The sequence below is a fragment of the Uloborus diversus genome, chromosome 6, assembly GCF_026930045.1.
Source record: "Uloborus diversus isolate 005 chromosome 6, Udiv.v.3.1, whole genome shotgun sequence".
Taxonomy (NCBI): domain Eukaryota; kingdom Metazoa; phylum Arthropoda; class Arachnida; order Araneae; family Uloboridae; genus Uloborus; species Uloborus diversus.
In genome coordinates, this window is record NC_072736.1 from 64,535,400 (window position 1) to 64,557,340 (window position 21,941).

Genomic DNA, 21,941 nt, shown 5'->3' on the forward strand with positions numbered 1-21,941 from the left:
CCGAAAATTCGGAGCAAAGTTATCCCAAACTACGGTACTTAAATTTTTTATATAATAATAAACAGAACATTCAGAGGTATATGCATAATACAAATTAAAACGCAAGCAATGAATCTGCTTCTAATATTTGTGAAACATTTATGTGTGAAAAACTTTTTGAAAAATGGAAATGTTAGAAATCCAAATATTTATTTAGTAAAATGCTATCCCACTAGATAAAAACAAATAATTAAAACTGAATTGGTTATTCATATTGATCAAACTAAGAACACTAATATATAATTTGCTGATTATAAATAGAAAATGTATTTATCGAGATGTAAATTACATCAAAATTAAATTTCGATCTGAACTCATCAATGATTCTTTTCAAGAGTTTTTTGGTTTTACCTTGTACCAATTTAATACCAGCTTTCATACATGTTATAAACAAAGATGTTGTTCTTTTGCATCAAATATTAGTAAGTTTTAGGGAGAAGCCCTCAAATACTATACAACATTGAAAATCGCTCAGAATTGCGTTTTTGGAGCTATAATTTCGAAAAATCACTGGCCCTAATATTACAAAATATGGCCTTAGAAAAATATGGCCTTACCTTGCGTTTTAAGACTTGAGTTTAAGAAAACATTCGTGCGAGGGTCCCCATGCTTCCTTTCTTCAATATCACAAGCAATGGGTTTTTTAAACGACACTTACAAAAAATGTAAGTGGAATAGCCCCTGAAAGTAAAACATTGCTTAAATTTTTTGAACCATAGTATTGAACAATTTTCCTGGGATATGCTCCAGATCCTCCTATCCATGAAATCTTCAAAGCTTGTCTAAAAATGCGTTTTTGAAACTTCAATTTCGAAAACTTGCAGGGGGAGAAGGAATTGATTTCAATCTATTTGAAAAAAATAATCGACCGGAAACAGCCTCTGAGTTCCCTTAGATGGGCGCCTATCTCTTACTTCAAAAGAAAGAAGTTCACCTACTATTTATACTGGTTCTCTCCAAATTTTAAACTTTGTCACCATATTTTTGAAATATTATTAAAATTTAAAGAATTAGATAGGGTAATTATGAATGATTACACTTTAAGCGTTTCTTATGCAAAAGTTATATTTATGAATTGATTTCGAATGTGTTTCCTTTTCATTTCCTTTGCGTAAAAATTTAGTTATCTTTTTTTAACTATTTTTACCACTATCTTTATTTGATATCAAAATTGCGCATTTCTCGCAGTATTGTTAAAATATTTTATATGATTCCTCCATGTATTATGATGTAACATTCGAAATATTACCAGTTATTCGAGTTTTTTTCGTGGATATTTAGTGAAAATAAAAATTACAACTTGGAAAAATGATTTAATTAACTTTAAACCATTCATATGGAAAGAGAGAAGAAAGAGCGTTTAAGAAAACTTTCAAAACCTGATTGCAATCCTTGACGGCGAAAACTTGGAATTTGTCAGAAAAAAATTAATCCCCCGCCTTCTCCCCCAGAGAAAACATGCATTAAACTATGAAGTCTGAAATTGTATATCTGCACTTAAAAAAATATATTAAAGAAATCCTTTTTTTTTTAACTGATACAGGTGACTCTATTTAAAAAATAAATAAAAGACTTTTTTCTTTATTAAAAAACAGAAAGAAAAAATGCAGAACACGATTTGCAGATGTTATTGTAGTTATGAACAATTCAGTTAATTTAGGGAACTTAATTGTGAATTAAAAGGAAGAATTACGTTCCTTAAGTGTTAGGAAATGTTAAGTAAGGTAGTTTTAAAGTTGAATAAATACCTTTGGCCAGAAAATGTAAAACCAAGAAATAACAATGTAATTGAAAAAAAATGCAGATTATTGCATAACCGTGTTTTGAAGTTTCAAGAAACGCCTTTTTGAAGGCAAAATAAGTGAGCTTGTGGACGAACAGACATCTGAAAAAAGGACCTTGTCTTTTCATCTTGTGGTTTCTTGAAGCCACAAAGAGACCCCATTTCAAATGAGATCGTTTCCGAAATTTTAAATGTACTTTTTCTGAAAGAGCATGCTTAGAAACATAGAATTATACTATTTTTTAAATAATTTGACAAAGTTTAATATTTTTAAAAAATATTTTAATCGATGTGCAGATTCAATTTTCTTTTTTACGCTTCTGAACATGACATCACAAGTGATGAAATGCCATTCACTGATGTCATTAGAGCAGAGCGCAATATTTAATTTGCTTTTGAATTATCACAACCTCGAAACGCGGTAGTCACAAGCGTAAACATTCAGTGCATCTTTATTTCGATTCAATTATTGACATTAATAGCAATCACATATCTAAAGCTACAATTCAGAATGTCTAGTCACTTTTACTTCATAGTTACCCATATTCATAAGAAAGAAACAAAACAAATTTAAATCCTCTTTACATGCAGCGAAACCTTGGCGATCGTTGCTGTCGCCAAATGCATTTCAAAGTTTGCCAAGCTAAGCGTACACAAAAACGAATTTAAAAGCAAAATTTAAAAGAGTAGACTGCGTTTATAGTAGTAAAAATAGGTGATAATGACAAAATGAATGCACATAGATATCTTATAGCACCTAAATAAGCAGATTGAACAAGGATATTGAGCAGAAAAAAAAAAAGCAGAAAACAGTATGGATGCTTCACTACCGGAGCACAAAAAATAAAATTTAAAAATAAAGGGCTTTTTTAGAAAAAATTGCACATACATATGAATTAAACATTCATACATTGATAACTAAAATCAAAAGAATCGTTCAGTCCTGTATTTCATCGGATTCTACGGATTTTTGATTGCTCTCGGACGCTCCATGTTAAATCTACCGGAGGAAAATCTTTATCGCCTGCGGGAGTAAACTGGAGGCTTCGACCAATGATGCTCCCATATGGGGAGTAAGGATCCTCCTTGGTGGGGGGCATTGAGAAGAGATAAAATGGAAGGAGCGAAGACTTTCATTCATGAAAACAAGACCCCAAGTTACGTGATGGATTTTAAAGCAAAGCATCGGAAAAAATCAGGTTTCTTTCGCTTGTTTCACGCATAACGTGCCAACCATTCGTCGTTGTTGGGTCACGTGACTTGGGGTCTTTGGGTCAGCTCTTGCTAAGCCAATGATTGGACTCGCTCCCTCCATTTTAATTCTGCTCTAAGGTGGGGGAGCCATTCAATATCTTTTACTTATTCTTCAAAGCACGTAAGAATAATTTTCCATCGTACATTAGATAATCAAATTCAGCAAATTTGTAAAACCCTATAAGTTACTCACGCACCTTGGTTCCAATAGCTAAAAGAACTTTAAAACAACCCTTTTGTAGACAGATTATATTGCCGACAGCGCTTTCTATAGTGAAAGTAAGAGTTACTTTAAAGAAATCTAAATAAAAAACGAAACTTTTCATACTACTCGTATTATTAGCTCATTTTATTTTAGAAAGACTGTCGTAGCCAAACTTTTAAAACTGTTCAATTTTAATGGAATTTTAACTAAACTTTAGTACGAAAGAAACGGGGATAATGCACATAAGCGAAAAAGGTTTCCGATTTAAAATTCTGAAAAAGATTTTGATGAGAGTTTGAAACATTCCTTTTCATTATTGCTTATTTTCTAAAATTTTGGAATATTCAACCAACGAATTCTTTTTTATTTAACTGTTAGCTATTATCCGTCAAGAACGTAAAACATATTAAAAGTTGCATCATACCGGAGAAGATTAAGATATTAAATATCAAATTTCCGCTTTCCGTCTGGCAGTGTCACTCGACAAAGTTTTAATTGAAAATTAGTTTAGCACACAAAACATTTTTCCATGCGCAGGTTTGAAGGTTTTATTTAATTACTTAGTTTCCTTACTTTCTAAAAATAAAATTAAACTATATTTTTCAAGTTAAGGATGTTTCATAATCTTTTAATCTTTTTAACGTGTTGCTACATTTTAATGTTATTTTTATATTATGCTGCCCTGAAACGACTATAACGACTCTGTCTTTCTGTTTTTCATTTAAAAAAAGTAAAAGAAAAGAACAAAAAGAAAAATATCAGAAATACTAATGCTCGAGCAGCTTAATAGAAGTGACAAAAGCAATAATTGAAACTTTGAGGAGGGGGAGACAATTGAGATTACTTATTCCTGTTTAGTGACAGGAATAAGTAATGTCTGTCGTCGTGCGGTTTGACGTTTTTCTCAAAATTATTTGTTTGTGATAGGTAAATAATGAGTCACGTGATTCATGGCTGGCTTTGTGATTGACAAATAGTAAGTCACGTGATTCATTGGTGGTTTTGTGATTGGCAAATATTAAGTCACTTGATTTATTGGTGGTTTTGTTATTGGCAAATAGTGAGTCACGTGATTCATTGTTGACTTTGTGATAAAGCTCTAGATTAGCGGTAACCAATTGCCAACAGGCGACCATTTCATTGAAACTAGCTACCAAAGAATGAAGTCCCAGAATCCAAAACTGGTTATCGTGGGCTTTTTTTTTTTTTTTTTTTTGTTTGTTAAAAAATAATGTCTTGTTACGCCAACAAGCTTTCAATGATATTTGAGTCCTTTTTTTAAATCTATAGTAAGCTTATCCTTGATTGTGTACGAATAAATTTTTTTTTGTCGTTCATTTCAGATCGAATATTTTCAATTAAAGTAACAAGCTCAATGATTCTTGACGTTTTTACACGTATTCGTATTTAATTACTTTTAAATTAAAAAAACGCCTTCAAAAATACCCAGGAACTAAAAAGCAAAAAATAACTAATTACACTTACATCAATTTCCTACCCAAACATTGAAGGGCAATTCCATGGTGTCGGACGTAACAAACGAAGAAAAATTTCTCAGTTTTAATTCCATTTACCAAATATAAACTGTTCCAAAATGATCAAATTTATTTACAAGATACTTACTACATCCCACTGAATAAAAAATCATGTTAGTTTTTCAAAATAGATCCCTAAAGTATAAATTAAAAAAATTTTAAGAGTTGGTGTCGAACGTAAATACCCAAATAGTAAAATTGATGGTTCACTTAAAAATTATTAAAAGTCTGTGATTTGACTTACATTTTAATTTTAAAAACAGCATAATTATAAAGTATACTTATGATTGAAGCATATTTCACAGTTTTCAAATGATATTACAAAGAATAAAATTATTTAAAAAATATTTTTAGCTTGGTGTCGGACGTAAATTTTCGGTGTCGGACGTAAACTATTGCACTTAAATGTAAATACATAACAATAATTGCAGTTATGAATATGTAAATTATAGGTTACTAGCTGTACCCGACGCGCGTTGTTACGCCAACAAAAAAATACATCATTATACTGATTTTCATGACAATCGGTTGAACGGGGCAGAAGTTGCTACTCTGCAGTGCCACCTGATGGCGAGTGGCTTCAATGAGCATATTATGCACCTTCTCCGTGGAAAAATACATGTATATAGCAATTTTCATAATAATCGGTCCAGGTGTCAAGTGAGGCCGTGACTATACTCAAATTTTGTACTCACGCAGTTTGCAAGATCAATCAATCGCTAAAAATATCAAATGGAAAAAGTTTTAAATCCCCCTCATTGCATGAAAAGCCATAAAACAATAAAGAAAGAATTTATTTATTCAAACTCAAGAAAAATGGCAAAAGCTAACTTCTTATCAATGAGATCTTTCACGCGAATTAATTTCTGCAGCCGATAATTTTATTGGCATTTATCCAATGGATTGTGACTTAAATTGGAATAAAAAAGGAACTATCGATTGGATTTTTTTCGAACTGGTCTATAAACATTCCCAGTACCAAAAATAACAAACGGTGAAAGTTTCAGCCAAATCTGCCGGGTAGTTTTTGAGTTCATGGATGACATACAGACAAACATTCATTTTTATATATTTAGATATATACTGAAACAAAATTTACCACAAATTCAAAAGTGGGGTTGATTGGGGGAAATGGGACACTGGGGTAAGTGGGTTACCCCCAAAAACTGAAATAGCCTTATAGTTTTTATACCATTTTACGTTAATCATGTCACGGTTCATCACAATGATTAGTTTTGCATATATTTGGGTTACGTAGAATTTTTTTTTTTTTTTCTAGGTCAGAGAGCTTAGTCAAAAAAAAATCTGAAAAATATTTTTTGGCGAGTTTAAGCAGAATTTTTCAAAGAAGTGTTTCCCTGTTAGCATTTATTTTTTTATAATCATTAAACATTCATGTGCAGTTTAACTTAAAGTGCATACTGCAATCAGAATTTTTGAGTAAAATATTATTATAAACTGTTTTAGAGGAGGGGCCCCACTTACCCCATAAAATTTCGCTATAAGAGGTCCATACACTATGGGGTAAGGGGCTCCCCTCCCTCCCCCATAACAGGGAGGATTTAAAGATCAAAAGCAACTCTGATGAAATATTTGTATTTGTGAAATACAGGAAAACTATGATGACTTAGTAGGAATTGATAGTTCAGCTACAAAAGCTGGTGTTTAGTTATTTGTGAAAGTTACCTGAAAGAAAACCATCAAGATTTATATGGGTTGAATGTTGATAATGGTTCTTCCTTAGCCAACTTTACATAGACGCAGTCATTTAGCGTTTTCAATTTCTTTTTGCACTTCTAGTTTTGGCAAATTTGCCAAAATTGATCTTAATCAACTGTATTACGTTCATTCAACACATCTTTTCTCAAAAGGGGTCCTACTTACCCCTATCAACCCTAAATGCATATACAATAAATTCATTAAGTTGTTTTTTATGCATGTTTCACTTTAACTTTAAAATTAAAGGCAAAAAAGGGAGAAACATAGTTGAAAACATATGTTGTTTAAAAGAATGTAAGTGTCGGACGTAAAAAATTTTTACGTCCGACACCTAGATTTTAGTAAAAAATATTACTTGTTACAAAATGAAAATAGGTGTTACATCAAAGAGATTGAAATTCTTACTTTGTACCCAAAAATACATGTATGTAGCTTTAAAATTATTGGCTCAGCGCAATTAACTGCATATTTTGGTGTCGGACGTAAAACACTTGATGTACCCTAGAGGAATTCTTTTACAAATCAAAATGAATTATATTTTGACGTATTTTTGCAACATCACCAGCAACATATTGTATCTTTAAATGGTTATTCATCTCAATTCATAATATTAGTATGTATTTTTTGGAAAAAACAGAATTTCTTCGAGAGTCAACAAATATGGTTTGAAATTACTCAAGATGTTGACCTTAGTTCAACCTCCTGTAACTTATTTATAACTGAAGTGATCAAATTTTAGACAGGCATTTCAAAATATACACCTCTTTACCTTTTTACCTCATTTGTTTAGAAATTTTAATTTTGAAAATTTAATCATCTGGTCGACCTTATCATGGAATTGCCCAGAAATGAAATTTATTTCACAATTCCAGTACAAAAATCAACTAAACTAAACACCGAGTTATAAAATAAACACTGATTTAAATTACTATAAGATGAATTATTTAAAATACCCAACTAATTCTATACGATCTCTTAATTTTTACTAACCTTTTGAAGTCGGGGCCTCCTATAAACAAGTACATAAAGTAACTGACAACCCACCGAATCCTGAATTGAACACTAATTTAACTATGCGTGAAATTAGTTTTTAAAACTAAACCTACTCAGTTACATTAGGTAGTAGTTTATAGACTCTACACGAATTTTGTCACGAATATGTCAACTGGACCTATCTCAAGACTTGAAAAACGGTAAGTATTAGAGCTTTATCTTTTAATCATATGTAAGTTAGGAACTTCATTTATTAAATGTGTTTAAACACATTCATTTGTGTTTCTCAGTCATTCCAGCTCCGAAAGACGAGTGAGCATCTTATTATTATTTTCTTTTAACTTTTTCTTTTAGCAATTACGGATTGTTTATTGCTCTCACTTGCCCGTAGTTGATGTTTCTTTCATTTTATTTTTCTAAGCTTATAATGCAAACTCCTCTGGCTCACGGGCCTCACAAAGCAAGTCCCTCCTCCTGGACAGTGCCGTCCATATTCCCCAGAACCGATTTTATTTGTACCCGACCCTCTCGACTTCCCACAACGCTCTTCAGATATCCAGTACACAGCATCCAGTCCCTGGCATTTAATTGAGTTTTGACGCCACGAATTCATAAATTCATAATATGTTTCATGGGCGACTAGTCCGCATAAAAGGTGAGAGGTCAAAAGAAGTGGGGGAGGGGGGGGTTTCGGTGCGCTACCCCAAAAGTTGATTTTTACCCTCAAATTCTGTAAATTTGAGTCATATGTTATTGTGTTTTCACATTACTGATTAAGTGACCTCTGAAAAATGCGAAATGTGACCTAGAAAATCGGAGCAAATGACCACTGTCGACTCCCCTCCCCTCTTCCAATGGAGTTGTTTCCTTCAGTCAAAAGTACTACTTTTCATTGGCATAAACTAGGAGGGGCATAGGGGGGCAAGTGCCCCCCTACTTTTTTGAGCCATGGGCAGAGTTATTATTTTGACCCCCTAGTTTTTAAGCAAAGGTTTGTTTTTCATTTACTTGTCAAATTGACCTTATTTTCAAAGGATAACAAAATGTAATCATCAATGCAATTGCTATAAATTATAAGCAAAAGTTGTATCCTTGTCTTCAACCACCACCAATCAGTAATTTCAACCTATAATTTATCTTCAGTGTTACCGCCCTATAGCCAGGGCTAAGGTAGAAATACGTGAAATACACCGCCAGCTCAGTAGGTTTTCCATCTCCAGCTCAGTCACTTTCCTATGTTGGGTTGATGAGTGCTAATAAGCACGAAACTGCAGTCCTCGGCTGGAAATGACTGAGCTGGCGGTGTATTTCACGTATTTCTGCCTTAGCCCTGGCTATAGGGCGGTAACTTACTGAATATACTTGCCTTGCCTTCAAAATTTCGAGTTGAACCGAACCATTGCTTCGGGCACTCGTCTGGTCAGTGCTAATTCTGTATTAGCTACCAGTTTGTTTGGCACTCTTGGCTTCCTTAAGAGGTTTTCCATCTCCAGCTCAATCACTTTCCTATGCCGGGCTGATGAGTGCTAATAAGCACGAAACTGCAGTCCTCGGCTGGAAATGACTGAGCTGGCGGTGTATTTCACGTATAGTTTATCTGTTTTTAAACTGCACCACAGCATTTTTTCTCTTTTTTCCCTAGCTCATCTGAAAATACGAACGTGTTCAAAATGCTGCTCCTCCGAAGCCCCCCACCCCCGCCACGCCCACACACACACGTGCGCACATCGGAAACATTATGGAGCATCTGAAATTTCATTTTCAGGTCTTCAATTTTGAAAATTTTCCAGCGGAAAGCCCAAAATTTCCGAACAACATCGAAAATCGCTCAAAACTGCGTTTTAGAGCTTTAATTTTGAAAATTTCCTAGCCCTAATATTACATAATAGAGCCTTACAATCGTGTTAGCTTTTAGCACCATCATTTTGAAAATTTTATCAGGTAAGAGCTTCAAAACATCCTACCAGTAAGATCTTTAACGTTTGTCTAAAATTGCGTTTTTGAAACTTCAATGTCGAACGCAGGGGGGGGGGGGAGGAATTGATTTCGACCTATAAAAAAATCGGTCGGGGACAGTCCTTGAGCTCCATCCGTTACCCTAACGTCGATAAATATGGCCTATAATCGCGTTTTTAAAGCTTCAATTTCTAGGAATTCCGTTGAGAACCCTGTACCTTTTGTCCCACTAGCCTCAGCGAAGGAAGTCTAAAATTGAGTTTTTAGATCTCAAATTTCAAACGGACCCGCCTTTTCAATCAGATCTACATTTTTCTTCTCGTTTTGGATGTACTCCTTCTCCCCCTTCCCTTTTTCTCATTCTCATTCTCATTGAATGTTTCACAAGGCCTAGGCAGAGCCTATTTACCTCGAGTCTAGTAGGGTGATGAGAGTAGCCAAAATATGCAAAAGCATACCTAGAAGGGAAGAGAAGGGGGGGGGGAGAAGAAAGCCTATGGGCTCGTAAGGGCGACGAGTCCGGCGATGACGGCTTGGAGCTGTTGCTGCTGGGCCTGCATTTGTGAGAGCGCCTGTGCGAGCATAGTCAGAATTTGACTGGTGTCTGGCTTTGCAGAGGATGTTGACTGTTGAAGAGCAACGGGTCGTGGGATGAAGTCCAGAGGAGTGGTTGTCGGCTTGATGAGGGGGCGAGTCCAGGCGTTGCCGGATGCATTCGGGAACATTCTGGGTGGTTTTGGCTGGCGAGGCTTGGGACGAGCAGGACAGACTGGTGCATTGGCAGTGTGTTCGCCGCCACATAGAGCGCAGCAAGCTGGGGTATCCTTTTTTTTCGTACACTCAAACGAGCGATGGTCCTGAGCACACTTAAGACATCTGGGAGTACGATAGCATTTGGCGGCAGTATGTCCATAACGCTGGCACTTGTAGCATTGTATGGTGGTGCTTTTGGGGCGAAGTTTTTCTATTCGGATTTTCAGGAAGCCAATGTCGTGTAGGTTGAAAATTTCATCAGCATTGTCCGATTTCTGGAGGAGCACGATGAAGAGGGGAATGAGTTTCTTTTCAGGCCCGGTCCGCATTTGGATGACTTTAATGGGGTCGTAACCTTGTTCCTTGAGAGTGGAACTGATGTCCTCGGTCGAGTAGTCAAGGGGGAGGCCACGGATGACTACCTTGAGTGGTCGTTGTTTCGGGAGAAGGCGGCTGTGGAATTGGAGGTTGTGGTCCAACAGGTAGCGTTCGATGATCTCAACATCTTCTTCTATGCTGAGGAAAACTTGAAGGTCAGAACCAGAAAGTTTTCCTTGGACCTTTCCAGCGCAGATGTCAGCAAATTCAGCCAGGAGCTTGGATGGGGAGGGAGCATCCGCCACGATTATGGGAGGTGGTGAGCGACGTCTAGCTGCACTAGGTTTGGCAGTGTCGTCTGCTGCCGTACTAGGATTCTGGCTTTTCTGGGGGGGTTCTTCGGAAGCTAAGACGTTAAACTTGTTTTTGGTGGGAATGTTGACTTGCACCTCGGGCCTGTGATGGGGGGTCTCAGGAACGTCATCAATCGCTTGGTTGATCTCCATATCGTCGTCGCTGCTGTCGTTGAAGAGAGTTGCGATCTTGTTTTCGACGTTGTCAGAGAGAGCCATGATGTCTTTCTGTACTTGAAGGTCGGCTGCTGTCCAGTCGGTGGACTTGGCTGATCTGAAGAGGTCGGTCCTGATGGCCTGTAGATAATTTGAAATTCCTTTGAGGGATGGTTCGTCGGAGGAAGATTCAATTTTTGATAAAGTTTCCATGGGGTCAAAGTCATATTTTTCTAAGACAGCATTAAAGGATTTTGTAGACATGGTCCTGCGTCCGGATGAGTCGCTCCTAGTGGAGGTCGTTGAAATAGTTGAAAGAGATGGAGAAATGGGTTGATGTGCGGCCGCCTCCCGGGGGACAGTTTCGATGACGGAGTTAACTCCGCCGGCCCTGACAAGGGCCTCTACGCTGTAATCCCCGGAGCGACGGTTCGCAATCTTCCGCGCTGGTTGCCGTGGCATCGAGACGAAGGAAAAACACGTCCGACCAGGTCGGACGCTCAGCGTGGAAAAGAATCGAATCTCCCGCTAACCGCTGTGGCAGGATATATATGCCACCCCCTTCCCTAAAAACTCGTGCCACTGAAAAAGAACATCACTTTGGTTCAGGGTATAGGTCACAAATAACAGGGTATGTATACTGTTCAGATTCCTCATTCCTGGGATCCTTGAAAACAACTTCAGAAAAAAAAACTTCATTTTCACTTAGAACTCCCTGAACTTTCTAATTAGTCCATGAAGTTATTTGCGAATAAAAACCAACGCAACTTGGAAAAAGAAATATGTACTTAAGGACTACAAAACATAAGCACAACTGTTTTGCATTATATTAGTTGGATGGCAGAATATGAATCAAATAAATATCCCTTGAAAAAAAAGTTTGCCCCCCCCCCACTTCATGAGGCCAAGTTACGCCTCTGCTACTTTTAGCCACTGAAATTGATAGAATGAGTAAAAAAAAAATAGCCTGGACCCAGAAAATACTTTTATTATCCCAACAGTTATTTTTTAATTAATTTTTTAAAATGTTCGATTTTGAAAACAAGGCGTGGTTTTTATGACGTCACAAGTGATGTCTTTTGGCGCATTTTTCACTGCGTTTCCACGTTATGATAATCAAGCAGCATATTAAAATTGCGCTCTACGCTTGCTATCAACCCTATCGTTGCCAATACACGTGAGTAAAGATGCGAATTAAATATTTTGAGCTGTCGATGGCAACACTGAATTTCATTTCATCATTTGTGATGTCACACGACAGAAGCGTAAACAATGAAAGCGCACCGATTTAAGTTTTTTTTTAATATTAAACTTAAACAAATTATTTTAAAAATGGTCAGAACCTATGTTTTTAAACATGCTCTTTCAGAAAAAAATACTTTTAAAATTTTGGAAACTACTCCATTATAAGTTCCATTCTTATGAAATAGCATGAAAAAAATCCATTTATTTAGAAGTTTTAGTTTTAATTTTCGTGAAATAAATCAATCTGTCAGTAAAAAATCATTTTTCAATCGGTTGTTAATATTTAACTCTGAAAAGGGAGGGGGCAAGGCGCCTTTACATTTGAAAGTGAGGGGCAGTCGTCCCCCTTGTCTCCTGTACGAGCCGCCAATGAATATGTTTTTTCGAAAATTATAATTGCGGTAAGAGTCATCTGTAGCCACATGAAACCTGACGAGTAGGGTCCTGTCGCAATTCATAGTTGCGAAAGTCATAAGCTGAACTCAAGACGTCAAAAATCAAATGAATGCCATTGGCTGGGTGCTGGATATTTTTTTTCTTTCTCAAATCTCGTGCTTTAAAAACTTTCCTGATTTTTTTGTTTAAATTTCAATGAATCTTAAAAGTGGATGACGTCAACTTTGTGCTTAAAAACGTATAAGTTCATTACATTAAGTTCCGCTCACATTTCTACTTGTACCTGGGAAGTAAAGGGCATTAAGTCACAAACACTAAGTTTGTCTGAAAATGAGCTTGAGTTTATTTTATGATGACATACATTACTAGATAGTCTTAAATGAGACATTTTTATGCATAAATTTCACCTTTATTACCGGAGTTATGAACTTTGGCTTTTGATAATGATACATTTGAATATAAGGAAGTAGCAATTTTCTAAAAAAAAAACTGTGCTTGAAAAATAATTACTATTTGTACGTGTTGCGTGTTCGTGCGACCGTACAGTCACGCCCGCATTACGTACAAATCGTTATTTTTCAAATGCAAGAAAACTTTTTAGAAAGTTTGTACCTTGATATCTAACGGTACCTGAAATGGTTCATTATATTGATAGATGTGCACAGTACCATCGCTAGAGGTTTCTCGAATAAATAGAATATTCACTCCCGATACTTTCTGAACAGCCCTTGTATTTCGAAAATAGTTTCATCGCAAATACATTTAAAGTACTTAATCGACTGCCCTTATGACGTCTCACTGGAGATTGTAATCTCTTAAAGTTTAAACAAAATCTATCGTGGTTACACGTCAGATACTAAGTGTTTCACCTTATCCCTATATCAATAACGGTTAAAATGCTTAGGAGTAGCTACAAAATTCCAATATTTTTCGATTGTTTACAATAACAGTTATCGAATTGAGTTTTTTAATTGGGAATGCAGCTTTATTCAACTTACTTCGCGATGAAAAAAAAATTTCATATTGTGGCGCAATATTTCATCATGCCTTTTTCAGTAGTAATCTCTGTGTATTAAAAGTTGCATCATACCCGCTAACAGGTTTAAAATTATTGCTAGTTGGCGAAGATGCTTCATCGGGTGTACTATTACTCGAGCGTTAAGGTAATATAAAATTTCAAATGAAGAAATTTGTTTGCATAAAATACGTAGCAATTTTTATGCAGTTTGAAACAGTTTAAATTTAAATTAATATTTATTTGTATTTTTTTTTCAAACTTAAAACTCCGACTTTACCAAACTGTATGAATTCCGCCGAATAAATTTCCGAGTGGTTTTGCGGGTAAAAAAGGTACACAGCCTTTACTTTTAGCACACATTGGCAATCCTAGTATAGTAGTTGATGTGCATGTAAGAAATGTTATGACCATCCCCCTTCCCCCTTGGAAAACAAATTTCAGATACGCTACTACGCACAAGTATGATTTATTTTGAAAAAATTGCGAAATTAGTATTCTTTTACCCCTGTTCTTTGTTAGCCTTCAGCGATTAAACTTAATTGAACCGAATTAGGTAAAGACCCGACGTAAATCATGGAATAGTATAAAGAACATATGCTATTGATTTTAAGGACTATCCAAAATTAAATTGTTGAAGATTGTACATAGATAATGAATGAATTATTAATACCGTACTAATTTTGGTATTTTCTGTGCTGTTCAAGTGGAAAATACTGATACACTAATCTATAATTTCGTTCTACCATTACTGCTACGGAATTACCAAAGAAAAGGATACAGAGTAAGAAGAACCGTCGGAGACCGCAATGCATTCCTGCTTTGCAGGATGCTATTCAAAAAAAAAAAAAAAAAAGCTGAACAGCAGCATTTCCTTCCCGTTCGGCGTTCTTGCCAAACATTGTACGTTAGTCGCGAATCGGCACGAGAATACCTTTAGTGTTGATTACATTTAAAACATCCCTTGGTGCTTATAAGTTGCTAATCATTTTCATTTGCTTCGAACCAAGGTTCATAAATTTAACGATTACAGTTATTCTTCTTTGAAGGAACTGCATTTGGAAAAGTTTTTTTACAGGCTTTTCATTCAGAGCGAATTCATAACTATACGAAAATTCGTTCGAGTAGAAAAGATCAATTTTCTGGTTAAAAACATAAACTTAAACTTCTTTGGATCATTTTTTAATTCCAAAAAAAAAAAAACCCTTTATGAATTCCTGAGCAACAATTTACCTCTGTGCCGAATTTGGAAGAAATTTCACTAAAACTTTGGATTTGTATAAGGAACATACACACAAACACACCCACCCACAAACGTACATCCATTTTTATATATATAGATAGACAGAAGATAGATAATACATGTTAGCAAAGCCATGACCACCTCCCTCCACTTTGAAAGATAAATTCCTAATGCGCTATTGTGCATTACTATGACTATTTTGCAATTTATTTGCATTATTAGTACTTTTACCCTTGTTTTTGATAGCATGGAGCGACTTCCATTAAACCGAATTAGGTTATCGGTTATAGTTGAACCGAATTAGGTAAAAGATCCGACGTAAATCAATGAATAGGATAAAGAACATTTACATATTGGTTTTTATAAGGATCATAGAACAATAAATTAAATTTCTTGCTGAAACAGTCGAAGATTGTACATCCATATTAAATGCAGTATTAATACCTTACTAACATGATTGTATTTTCTCTGCTATTAACGTGGATAACACTGATCAAAAATTACACGCAACCCTTACTGTTGCGGATTTTTTAATTATTTTTTTTAAATTATGATTTAACGGCAGCACTCAAATTAAGTAGAACCATGAGTAGCATCAATGGATCCCTGGGGCTTCGTCGGTCGCAGTTTAAAAAACGATTTACAGCATCATTTCTCATACGTATCTACGGCTCTTTTACCTAAAATACTTTTCGCTTGTCGGTAATAGGCATTAACGGTCGTTGTTTATGATACTTTTTGTGTTGGTATTATTTAAAATATTTCCTGGTGGTTATATGTTGCAAACTATTTTTATTAGCTTGGAATCAAAGTTCCTAAATTTAACAATTATAGTTAATCTTTGAAGAAACTTCATCTGAGGTCAGTTTTTTACGGGCTTTTTATTTAGACTAAATTCATAACTAAGCAAAAATTCGTTCGTGCAGAGTCGAGCAATTTTAAGACTCCAAATATGAATTTAGAACTCTTTGGGTCTTTTTAAAATTCCAAAAACCCGCCTAATCCCTGAGCAACAATTTACCTTTGTGCCAAATTTGGAAGAAATACGACGAAAACTGTGGATTTATATAAGGAACATACACACCCACACAAACACACCCACAAACATACATCCATTTTTAACACGCTTTTATTAGCTTCACTTGTATGTTTGTGAGTAACTCTCCTTTGGACTAACAGCTAGTGGTTTATTATTGTTAGTACATTTCACGAATTTATGAGCGTTCGTGGCCGAGCGGTCTAAGGCGCGGGTTTTTGCTGACGTCCACCTCCGGGAATCATTGGCCTTGCGTTCTAATTCCGTCTACACCAAAATTAATAATCTTGCAACTCAATTTTGGCTCACTTTTTGTGATCGGATTCTTTTAAAATTTGGAATGCTACTTCAAACCCGATGACAATGTAATATTCTATAATCAAATTAATTTATTACGATAAGTTATTAGTTTATTCAAATTAATACGCTTTTATTAGCTTAACTTGTATGTTTGTGGGTCCAACTTTCCTTTGGACAAATAACCTGTACCTTAATGGAATTACTTACAACGTACAAATCAGAGCTGCGGAGTGTAACAATATTTGCACATGAATTAACCAGAAAGCATTCAAAATGCCTGATGCAAATAACGCAATAGAATACTAAGATACATTCCATCATAATAAAAAAATAGTTTTAAAAACCACAAAAACACGCTTTAGTAGCAAAATGAACTAAAAAGCTAAAAATAATTTTTGGATGACAAGTATATAAAGTAATTGATCAAACACTTAATTTTACTGTGATAAAAAAAGCGTGGGGGGGCTTCTTATCAGTTGTCTTAAATGTCTTCCACTTGTTATCCATGCAAAAATGTAAATAGGCAGTCCCCCACTCTTTTTCTTTTCTTTTAGAGTAAAATTAAGTGTTTGGTCAATTACTTTATATACTTGTCATCCAAAGATTATTTTTAACTTTTTAGTTCATTTTGCTACTAAAGCGTGTTTTTTTAGTTTTTTAAACTATCCTTGTATTATACAGTGGCTCCCAAAAGTGTTCATACACTTATGATTTTCAATGAAATACGCCATGATCCATTCGTTAAGATTAATAGTTTGGAATAGGTATTGAAATGAAATCTATGATCTATTTTCAACAAAACTACATCAATTTTTTTAATAACATAATAAAGCTTGATTTTTAAGAAATCAATAATCAAATAGTGCCAGAAACTTCATCTCACAAAAATTTTCGTACATTTTGAAAAAATGTCAAAAAATTAGTATATACTATAACCTTTTACTAATTTGTTATTTAGTGGAATATCACGCAGTATCAAGAACAGCTTTTAAACGTCTGGGAATAGACTTCATTGTTTTTTCTTTCTTTTTTGTGCAATTTCTCTGTGGGTAAGTGTTCAGCCGCATTTCGAGTATTACTGTTTCTAGCTCGCTTTTCGTTTCAATGGTGTATTTTCGTAATCTAGCCACCAGACATCTCCAAACATGTTCCATTAAGTTTAAATCTAGTGATTTAGGAGATTTTCCAAAGCTTAAAGACAATTTTTGCGGCACCAAACGCAAACATGTGCTTCTTATCGTTATCTTGATAAAAAATAAAGTTGTTTCCGATTACCAAATTTTGAGCTAATAGTTTAAAATTGTTTTTTAAAATATTTAAATCAACAGCATGATTCATTATTTCATCAAAAAATTAAATAGTTCCAAGTCCTGATGCTGATATGCACCCTCACACAAGAACACCTTCGCCGTGTTGATTAACTGGTCCAACTAAGTTATTTAGATTAAGTTCCTAATTTAGTCTTCTATCTACAATTATACAACAATTTAACCCAAAATGTTGAATTTATTTTTATCTATAAGTAAGACGTTGTTCCAAAACGGTTTAAACTTATTTATCATTGATTTTACGACAGAAAGCGTAAGCTTTGTTTTTTGCACGAACGAAACAATTTCTGTGGAAAGAGGTCACACTTAATCCAGCTAATCAAAGAACTTGGCGAACAATTTTAGGTGAAAATTAAACGTAAAATGTTTCATTTAATTCTGCAGAAACTTTTTCATCACTCAAATGTGTATTTTTCATAGTATTTTTAACTGTAAATCTCCGATCACGCTTTGTTAACTTTGCCAGTTGACCTTCTCTTACCTTGTTCTCGATTCGATTCTTGTCTTTGAAGCATTTTTATCAAGCACTTCACTATAGAATGGTATAAATTAACTAATTTAGAGACATTTCAAACCAATTTACTGCTAGTGGGAGGGGAAATTGCAATTTTCGAATCGTGTTTGTTGTCTTTTACGCATACCTGCCATTTTAAAATAATAAGCAGAATATTAGGGCATAAATAAACAAAAAAATTAAAGCCAAATGACTTTACAGTGTCATCACAATGCAAAAATAATAAAAAAATAACATAATTTTGATCATGAATTTATTCGAAAATATTTCAGTGTATGATGACTTTGTGGCGTATTTTTTCTCTGTCTCTTCGTTTTTTGACAAATTTCAAAAATAAAAGCTGGCAATATCTTGAAAAAAAACTATTGTGTTTTATTGAGAATAGCGTAGGAATAGTGTGAAAAAAAATTGGACTTCAAATTCGAATTCAGTTTCGCGTTATTTGAGTTTTTCTACAAAATTTCAAGGTGTACGCACACTTTTAGGAGCCACTGTATATATAGATAGCTAATCATCGTAGTCACACCCTTCTTGTTTAAAAAATGCATCCGATGCAAACCTAGTATCTGTACCTCAGAGCCAGAAGGACGTAGGTCACATTCTGGTAATTTTACAGGCGAGAGGAAAAAATATTTTTCTGGCGAATGCAAAGAACGGGTTGCGCACTCTTTTAACCTGGTAAAAAAAATGAAAAGGAGTTTGGTTTAAGAATTACGTTCGCATGGCTCGATGCGAAATAGGCTTCTGCATACAATGCTCTAATAAACAGAAAATTGCCATTTTTGAACTTAAGTCAGTCGGTCTCTGAGGTGCAGATATTAGGATTCAATTTTCTGAAAGATCATGATTCATGGTACAATAAAACCTGTAAAGTTGACCACCCTTGTAAATTGACCGCTATTTTCAGGCACAGAATTAGATCTTACAGTAAAACCTGTAAAGTTGACCACCCTTGTAAGTTGACCACCTGTCTAAGTTGACCACTATTTTCAGGCACAGAATTAGATCTTATCATATAATTCAACCTCTATAAGTTGACCATCTGCTTATGTTGACCACAAAAGTAGTGCACCGCAAGTGGTCAACTTACACAGATTTCACTAGGAGCATTTTCCATGCGTAGTTGCAGTCCAAGGAATTCTCTTTCCAATATTGACAACGCTGTATCGTCTTATTATCTTTTAATATCCTAAGCGAGGAATTGATAGGTACGTGCTATTGCTCCTATCTGCACAACAAGCACTAATTTAATTTGTTTCTGCATCGTTTTTTGCTTTTATAAGAAACTGAATAAGCTAGTTTTCTCAGGACCGAAATACTGATTAACTTTCTGGTAAATAACAGTTTATGTTTTTTCATGTACACTATATTATCTGCGTATGTTTGTTCATCTATTTATCGATAATATCTATACAGAAAAATATCAGTAGCGATCCTAGCACAAGTGCAACCCGGAGTGATAATTTGTAATGTCATCCCCCCCCCCCCCCGAGTCAAAAAAAAGACTTTTGACGTTTAATAAACCATTAAGTTCATACAATTTTCAGTAACAACTCATTTTTACTTTCTTCTATATCTAATATATAGAAGAAAGTACTAGATTCGTGCGAATTTCCGAATTTCAAATTTTGACAGATTCGAAAGTTTTGAGGTGTGCTGAGTCCATTTCGACCCATTTTTCGAAAATGTCTGTCTCTCTTTCTCTCTGTGAGTGTGTGTTCGTATGTGTGTGACCTGTTTTTTGTGACCGTTCTACAGCAAAAACTACCGCATAAAATTGAACGAAATTTGGTATACATATGTGCCCCTATGTGAACTTGTGCCCATTGGTTTTGGCACGAATTCCTCCAAGGGGATGGGGCAATGGGACGCTTCTTGAGTTAAGCGTGCCTGCTATTCCCCAAGAAGTAACTGGCGGAATCAAACAAAATTTGATCCATATGTCGCCACTAACAGGTACTGATTCAATTTTGGTGTCAATAGCTTGAACGGGGGTTGAGCTATAGAACTTTTTGTCGTCAGTTGTGACTGCTGTATCACAAGAAATAATGAACGGAATTAAACAAAAATTTATCGATAAGTAGCCCTTTGAGGGTATAAGAGCCGATTCTATTTTGGCGTCAATAGCTGAAAAGAGGGTGGCACACTCGAACGCTCTTTTTTTTTTCCATTGTGAGTGCCCTTTTTTTTTCCATTGTGAGTGCCATATCTCAAGAAGTAATGCTACATTCTGAATGAAATTTGGAATGAACGTGAATCCATATGTAAACAGGCGTTGGTTCAATTTTGGTGCCAATCGCTCCATTGGGAGGAGGGAGGGGCTGGTTTTTTTTTTTTTTTTGAACAATCAAGATTGCTTATTGCTTTCATTTGACTGTTTTGATGTCCTATGATTTTATTTTAACACCGTCACCTTCTGCAGCATCACCGTCGACCGCTTCCTCACGATGCTGTTTCTATAGCGAAAACTGTCTCCAGGTTGCATCCATATCCTACACACACGCGCATACATACACAACTGCACACACACATACATACACAACTACACACACCAGACACATACACACACATACACACACGCATGCATACAGACACCTACTCATACATACACACAAACACATACACACAACTACCCACACATTTATCTGCACACAGACACAAACACATATGCCTACACACACATACACATACCCTGTTCCCACACACAAACAATCATACACACAGCTACCCACACACTCATGGCTACACACAGACACACACACATACATACCTACATACACCCTACACACAAACACACATACCTCCCCCCACACACACACAATACCCACGCCTACATACACACACACACTCGTGGTTGCGAAAAACATAATTTGAATTCAAGATGACAAAATTCAAATTGAGTTTTCTTTTCTTTTTGTGAATAAAAATAGCTTTTAATTGCAACAATAAGAAAGATAAACCACAATAGACTGCCGTCTGCGTATTTCGCGTGATTTTAATTGTTAAAAAATGACCAGAAAATCGCGACGATTTAAACTTTTTAACTGTTGTCATCTTGTGTTTGTTAACAAATAAATGTTTGTAATTATTTTAAGCAAAGCTTTTAAAATAATTTTCAATTTTCATTCTTTGCTTTGCTTTTGAGATAAATTGGGAATTGGGATGGTCGTCAAGTTTTGGCGTGTGTAATTTTGTTTTTGTTGGGAATATTGTTTCATCGTCAAGCATGGGGATTGATTAGAATTATAAGAAAGATATAGAGAAAGTTTCGTAATGGCCACAACATACTTGTTTATTTTGTGGTGAAATGAAAGCTTCAACTAAAAGACAAGTATGAATTACGAATGCATTTTATGTAAATTTTGCTTAGACGTATATGAAACCGCCCCCTCCTTGTAATATAGAGCTCTATTTTCGTTGAAGTTCGAGAGATTAAATACAATTTAAGATATATGGAAAAAAAATTCAGAATTAAAGTATTAACACTTTTTAGACAGCTAAATCTACTTTGAGTGTCACTCTTAGCAGGTTGTCACCTGTAGAGGGCCATTCCCTTTGCCCCTCCCCTCCCTCGTATAGTGATGCTACTGAATAAATGTAAAATTCGAACTGTAGGCACAAAATGAAAAAAAAATTAAAAAACGTAGGTATGCAAACACAAATGTAGCAATCAAACACACAATTAGCATAAGATAGTTACCACGATAAGCTGCTTCTCCGTCATGGTTAGAAGCAGCAAAACATGTCGTCCTATCTTTCGGAACGCGTTGCGAGTCAACAAGTAATCAAATTTAAGATTA